Source organism: Thamnophis elegans, chromosome 7 (assembly GCF_009769535.1).
Source record: "Thamnophis elegans isolate rThaEle1 chromosome 7, rThaEle1.pri, whole genome shotgun sequence".
NCBI classification, from domain to species: Eukaryota; Metazoa; Chordata; class Lepidosauria; order Squamata; family Colubridae; genus Thamnophis; species Thamnophis elegans.
In genome coordinates, this window is record NC_045547.1 from 36,956,151 (window position 1) to 36,964,057 (window position 7,907).

General features: G+C 33.9%; 1 long non-coding RNA gene across 1 annotated transcript; it reads right to left on the reverse strand.

Annotated features, from left to right (window-relative positions):
- Positions 1–962: 962 nt before the first annotated feature.
- On the reverse strand, positions 963–6,965 carry LOC116511843. Its single transcript, XR_004255778.1, has 3 exons — positions 6,752–6,965; positions 6,453–6,642; positions 963–1,182 (listed from the first exon to the last, which is right to left on the reverse strand). It is a non-coding gene; the product is annotated as an uncharacterized LOC116511843 (long non-coding RNA).
- Between the last annotated feature and the right edge of the window lie 942 nt (positions 6,966–7,907).

Here is a 7,907-nt window from a genome sequence, read left to right on the forward strand (position 1 = left end):
TTTTCTGCACAACTGTCAGGTCAGCAGTCTTTCCCATGTTTGTGATTCCTACTGAACCACTGAGACTGAGAGACCATTTGCAGGTGTTATGGCTTAATTAGCTGATTAGAGTGGGACACTTTGAGCCTAGAATATTGCACCTTTTCACAATATTCTAATTTTCTGAGATTGTGGATTTGGGGTTTTCATGAGCTGTAAGCCATAATCATCACAATTATGACAAATCCGGCTTGAACTATCTTGCTTTGCATGTAATGGGTCTATCTCATATATTAGTTTCACCTTTTAAGTTGCATGACTGAAACAAATGAACTTTTGCACGATATTCTAAGTATCTCCTGATAAAACATCATAGTTGCAAATTCTGTTCTAAAGCACACAGAAGGAATTTTAACTACATGCACAGATGTTATAAGGGAAGAGAAAAAAATCAAAAATGCAAGAGTCTGTATTAAAATATAATATTAATATACTGTTATTAATATTAATGTACAATAATATATAGTTCTTAGCTGTGTCAGGGTAAGGTCAAACAGACATTTGCCAAGTGTTCAGAATAAGGCACAGTGGAAACTAGTTATCTGCGCTGCTTTATACCTGGCTCTCAATGCCTCATGAGAAGAAGTATTCAGAACAAGGAATTTCAGCCTGGAAAAGGATAAAAGGAATATCACTGCCTAGTTTATCATTCTAGGACAAGACACTGACCTTAGCAGACTGTGTGGGAGGAACCTGTAAGCAAGGAGTGGCAGACTGGTACTGGCTGGTAGATAAACAGGTAAACAATGAGCTTGGTTTTGGAGAGCCATGGCCTCACCATCACCTGAAATGATCAGATCAACCAGTCTAATGGCAAGGCCCATCCTGGCCCTTCACATCATTCTATGCAACTATAAAAAGTAATAAATTAGCGGATGGCCACAAAATGCCTGTGGTGGTGATTTTCTGTTACACATTCCAGAAATAACTTTCATGGCATATACATTGCATGGTATCTTTATATTCAGATGAATTAAATAGCTTCAAAGATGAAAGGCAACACTGTGAAGTAAAGACGTGTCCTTGAATTTTGTGCAGCATACTCTTTAATACTGACAAAAGTAGACAGTTCATCTGTAATTTGATACCTAGTTCACTTAACTGGAGCAATTCCATCTCAGGTTTTGTTGAGAGTCAGTGGATCTAAATTAAAGAGAGAAAAGAGAAAAAGAAAAAAGACCTTGAGAATATCCACAAGTAAAGTGAGAGGGAGAAGCTTCTATTATTTCTTCATGCAAAAACTTGCATTCCTCTACGCTAAAATCTTCCTATTCCTCTGAATCATACTTTGGCTGTCGAAACAGAAAGGATAATGGGTGCTAATTTCTACCATTGTGTAACTGGAATAGAGACAACTGGTTACAAAGTCAGTTTTGCTTCACCACAAGTGACAGCATTAGGGCACTTTAGTCCTAAAAGACTTACAGCCCACTTCTAAACAGTTTACAATTATTGGAATTATGTCCTTTTCCTTTCTCATATACACACATGAAAATAGCAGTTTATTGTTCACATGTTCCACTTCAAGGAATTGTTCTAGTTTAATTCAAGTTAAACTGGGCATATTACTGCATTAAAATATAATGTATTTAATTGCTTCATTAAATGTATATTCACCTAGCAACTTATTTGAAACTAAATAGGAAATTATTAGGAGATGCACTTAACTGGGCTCTAGTATTCTTTCTTCATAACAAAATAAGCCATTTTTCCCAGTGAAAAATATGGTCCTAAAGCTACAGAACATTATTCAGAAGAGAAATGTTAAGGAATACTCAGAATACTTTCTTTTCTATGAGAACTAGCACCTAGGAGTTGGATTTGCATTAGGAAAAGATTACTATCATCCAATAAAGAAAAATATTTGTAGCTGAGAGTTAAAATGAGGGTCCTTGGAGCTTTCTGAGCTTGGTTCCTTTCTTGCAGATATTTCATTACCCAAACAAGGTACCTCCATCAGCACATATGTTATTATTGATCTCATACTATTATAATATAATCAGTATATAATCCTGATTACTATCATCATCAACAACAACAACAACACACACACAAACACACACACCAAGATCCTGCAATACAGTGGCACATTGGGTCAACTCTATGCTGTTATATATAAAGAATGCAAATGTAAATATATACATATATTCAGACTCCCATTTTGAATGTCCTAACTAAGGAGTAGGTCTCATTGAAATCAAGCTGACATGTATCTCTCAGAAAATATTATGTTAATAATTACAAAATTTGATTCTAAATTGTTTTGTGTTATGCAATACAAAATATATTTTAATTCAAGATATTCAAGTCATCTAAATAATCGACTGTGGAAAGACATGTGGAAATAAATTGGTGAGTTTTTTAATTGTGGGTAGCAATAGGAGACAGAGATGCTTTTCAAATTCAGTCCTATAGCGTCGGTAGATGTGACAAAAAGTAGATGTCAAAAAGGTGGAGAGATGGATTCTATACTTGTAAAAAGACAGATTACTGTATATAACTGTATCCTAGTCAGTACATAGAAACAGAATCCCATATATCACACATATGAAGATATCATTTGCACTAAGCATATGATAAAGAACATGTAAGATATCCTCTTTTAATAATCTGTCCAAGCATGATTTCAGCAATGTTGGAGAAATTGTGGAAATGGTTATTTCAAATGTCATTCAAATCATGTATTCAAAGAAGTGAATGAAGTAGCTACACTTGACTTCCTATGCAATTGTTCTACTGTTCCCAAACCACTACCTCCCAGAATAAATATAATGTCAGAAAGAGTAGAATATGAATTTTGGGGGAAATCATGTCAATACACCATGCTGGAATTGTTGCTTCACTTCAGGATCATTTCCGGAGTTTGGGAGTAAAGAAACCTGGACCTGATAAATACCATTAATGGCTTATTTGATCAACAGAATACATAATTCAGTGTTTCATGCACAGTGTTCATTTTAATAACCAAAATTAAATATGTATTAAAATATGAAACGTTGATGCTGACTTAAAAATGAATTATTTTATTACAAACTATTTCCCTATCTTTCCAACTCTAGGAATGAAGCAATGGAGAAATAGTGCAAACATAAAAGGCAACAAAACAAATACTCAATTTTCCAATAATTGTTAGCAGTTCTAGTCCTATAATGATTCTATTCTGATGGCTCATCTTAGTTGATGATTTTTCACAATGTATTTCATGGCTTCCATCCCTACATGAGACTTTATTACTATCACATAGGAATAAAAAGCCATAAAACACTAGAGTGAATTTATCTTGATCAGATGCCATACTGATTTTCTTCACATGATTTCACAATCATTTCCAAACTAACTGAGAATTTCATGCTACATTATTCAACATTTGAAAACTATATTGCAGTTGTTTAAAAAGCGCTCTGTCACAAATTAACAGCAATTTAGGCTTCAGAGAGATTGCTAACTGAACAGATAGGGGACAGTCACCACACACAACAACTGAATTCACTGAATAGACAGGACACCACAAAAAATAGCACTAGAACAGACATACAAAAGACAAAACAACTACAAACATATCCTTGGGAACTTGTAAGCATCCTCAACTCTTTCTTGTTTAGTTTCCTTAAATGGACACTGCAAACAACTCAAACATTTGAGTCAGAGGGTGCTACTCAGACAACAGTCCTATAGATACACTAAAGAGGCTTTACTAAATGTGGAACTCTACAAATGTCTTTTGTCTATGATTTCCAAATTGTCAAGTCAGTATAACCAATGGTCTTGCTGGCTCAAATTTCACACACTTGGAATCAAAAAAGCTAAATTAAAGCACTTCTGATTTACAGAGAGGTGAAAATGCTGAGATGAAAATATATTACTTTCAAACATACCACATGGCACCTTCATCTATATCCAAATCCATGAAAATTCTACCAATTCTACCTACCTATCCTGCTGGACAATAAAGAAATAAAGCATTGTTTTCAAAATCAAGCTATGACTTCATAAATTCTGAAATAAAGTACTTCAAAGAATCAATTACTATGTGTTTTTCCTGCTAATAGTCCAATGACATAGGTATGTATGTTCATTGAAAAGGTCTTACGTTCAATATCTTTGGAAATAATTTTCTTTCTACCTTTCTATACAGCATGTGCTAAAGAATATCAAAAATGCTTCAAAGAGTCTGTAATACTTTAAGTAAAATAACTGATACTAACCTTAGCAAAGAAATTATCTTGTTACTTGTTGTTAATAATCACAATGGAAAATCTACTCCATTTATTGTTTTCTTACTCTTCTCTGGCTGCCTATCAAATCTATTTCTTGTCTAGCCCAATATGGTTAATACAAGTGAGAACAGGAAATTTATAAATGAAAGGTAGTGCATAAATAAATTAAATTATCATGCATAAAACATGCAAATGATTTAAAGACTGCATATGAAACCTTATTTCGTTTTCATTCAATTGCATTTTGGCAGGACAAATAGTCACTGATTAGGTCCAGATTAATGCACTCCCAAATATGTTCAATATGTTTTAAAGATGGACAAATACTTCATCTTTCTGCATATGTTTTAATTTTGTTTGGGATTCTAAACTACAAACTTACTGCACAAACTTACTGCACTAACTGCTAGATGCTCTCCAAGGTTCCTGCCATTTTGCTCTCCAAAATCCTACTGTTTTACAATTCTATGATGTTTTAAAAGCAGAAGTTCTTTAGCAACTGCTGAATTACCTAATTCAGTAGAGCAATGGCATTAGATACAAGGAACTACTGTACACAAGGGAAGGTCCATAATTTTTTCATCCTTGTTTTATAGGATAAAGGTTAAAAAAGATAAAGGTTTCACCTGTCTAGTTATGTCTTACTCTAGGAGACAGTATTCATCTCCGTTTCTTAGGTGAGGGAGCCAGTGTTGTCTGAGGATGCTTCTGTGGTCATATGGCCAACATGACTATACCCTAAGGCACATGGAAGGCTGTTACCTTCCCACCAAAATGGTACTTATTCATCTAGTTGCATTTGCATGCTTTCCAAACTGCTAGATGGACAGAAGCTGAATGAGGAACATGTATTCCTGATAAGCCAATTATTTATAATATTGGATTATATTATGGTTGTTCTTGTAATGTTCTAAAATATTGTTTTTATTTCATTTTAGCACTTTATGCAGTTTATGAAAGTTAACCCACTGTTAGATCTATGTTAGTGGTACTATTTTTAAAAATTATCAATCAGATTATACAATATAATGACATAAGATTCATAAAAAATCTCAGGAAGCAAATCTAATTCAAGTATTTCTAAATTCATGAACTTCAATAAAGAGACTTAGCTCATTTTAAAACATTTTCATGGAAATCAGCAGGAAAAGAACTCAGTGTTCTCATTCCAGCTTGGGCTTCCTTCTTCTAAAGATTAATCCTAGGTTGCATGGTGATATTACATGGCTTAGATAGATTCAAGAAACTTTTTTTTTTTTAACTTCAGCAAGAGAAGGAAAAGAGGTAACTTTTGTGGGTTTTTGTACTTCAGTTCAGCCAAACAAAATCCGATTCCAAAATTGGATTTTAGCCAATTCAATTGTTTTATTCTTGGGGTCAACTTGAGAAATATAGTCCCTGGGTTAAAGTTTTATTTCAATACTTTTACGTTGCAATATCAGGCTTTTATAAGGGTAGGAAGGAAATTAATTACCTCAACTGCAGCCTGAAATGAAAAGGACACAAAGACTTATAGGACACTAAACATAAAAAGTAGCTTTATTTATTTATTAAGGAGGAATAGGCTGCATATTTTACACACACACAAAAATCTTCCAAATAGGATGTCAAAAAGCTTGCTCTGGTTATCTGGACAAAAATAAATCATTTGTTTGTGTGTTTGGGGGGTGGGGGAGAGAATCAGTGAAATTTTCTGGCTTCACTGAAAACTGATTTAATATATTGCCAGGTATGTCATTTACATGTCCTTACTACACATGTATTGAAAATTAAAATTCAGTCTCAAAACTCAACTTTTATGCACTTGTGTATTTCACTTGTTTTAGGGAAACTTGAAACTGGAATATATCTCTAAGCCTCCTTTTGAAAAATGTAGTCTGTAAATGACACAAACATTACCACAAAGAAGCAAAGACATGTACAAAGAGACATACATACATTCACATAGGCACAGACATTTATTAAGTCTCTCACTCTTTGAGCCTTCTGAGGGCTACTTGTGCACATTTGCATATATTAAATTAGTTGCCATAAAACAGCATAAGGATGATATCTCCCTGTCAACACAGTGACAAATGTTCTGACAGCCTTTTAGACTAGAAATATGCTGGTGTAAATATGCTTAAATTCGTAGCTCCTAAAAGAGAAAGCTATTGTCAGATTTCAATTCCACAAGTAACCTCTAAGAATATTCACCTTGTGAGATCATTTCTGAAACAGATCTTTGGTACTTTACAGAAGTATCCACAGTATCTATGTGCCTTTTCTCATTTTCTCCTTTGTGAGTAATTCTCTCATACATGAGCCTGGCAATTTCCTTAAAACTTCTTTTTAGGTGTGGCAGAGTCTGGAGTGGATCTTTTGTTTCAGGAAAATATCGCTGAAGCTGTGAGAGAGAGAGAGAAAAAAATCTGTGATAAAGTGAACTTTCTAAGTCTGTATGTAAACATATTTTAGACCGCTATATATTGCTGATGGATGGAAACACTGTTTACCTTGGAAATAATAGTCTTTTCTTCTTCAAATCATCATTCAGACCTGAATGTCATCCAGAAGTGATTTCTGCCTTCTTCAACTTATCCAGCATCTGGGGCCATGAGATAACTTTCATGGCACTGGCTCTTTTACTCACTCCTTCATTATTAGCCTCCTAGTGAGCAAGACAGAATACAATGAATGTAATAACCAATATTTCACACAACAGGCCCTCTCTCGCTTTTAAATTGAAAATCTCCTTATTACAAAACAAGGGGTGTTCTTTTTCTTCTATCTTCAGATAGGTCTGCCACATTCAAAGGATTTTACAAAACGCAGCTGCTTTTTAAACTAGAGAGAAATTGCATCCACTAGACAGTAATTCTTCTTAGTCTGAATTGTATTGTTTTCTAAGTAGTTGGTCAGGGATTTTCTCTGCTAATGTATGTGTACCGGTGTGTGGAAAAAAACAGAAATATACACATATGCAGCATATCAATGGATTTGGCTATCCTTGTGCTTTACATAGTAAATGGCTGGAAATTGAAACGATATCAGAAACTGCAAATAATTAATAATTCTTCAAAATTTTTGAGGGTTTTAAAAATCTTTCTCTCTCTCTCTGTATATTCAGATTATAAATACTACAAGGACACTTCAAATGATGAATGCATTTCTTACCTGGAACGTGTATTATTTAATTATCATAATGAATACAAGAACTGGAGCAAAACTAGTCTCCTTGCTATAGCAGCAACGTAAAATATTTTATTAACTGAAATTCAGACTATTGTTTGTCTTTATGCTTGTTCTAATGAGAGCAAGCTGTATGTTACAATGGGTTTCTTGCCTGCATGCTTTTCAGTGCATTATTGTAAAGAGATACAAAGCAAAATACAATAAGATGCAATACTGATGTAACTATAGATATTACTTAGAAAAAGCTTGATTTTTTAAAAGAAAATTCTCAGAATATTATTTGTAAACAGTATGCCTCTTTAGGTTCTATGTGCTAATATTAGGTCTCTAATATCCCTTTCTAGCTGAAAGTATGTATTCACTGTAATAACAGTGCTAATAGGATGCTGCAGTAGGATGGTTTATTTTTCTGACTGCAAGATGTTGTAGAGGAGTATATCATAAATACTAATTCCATACGGAGCTTCTTCATCACAT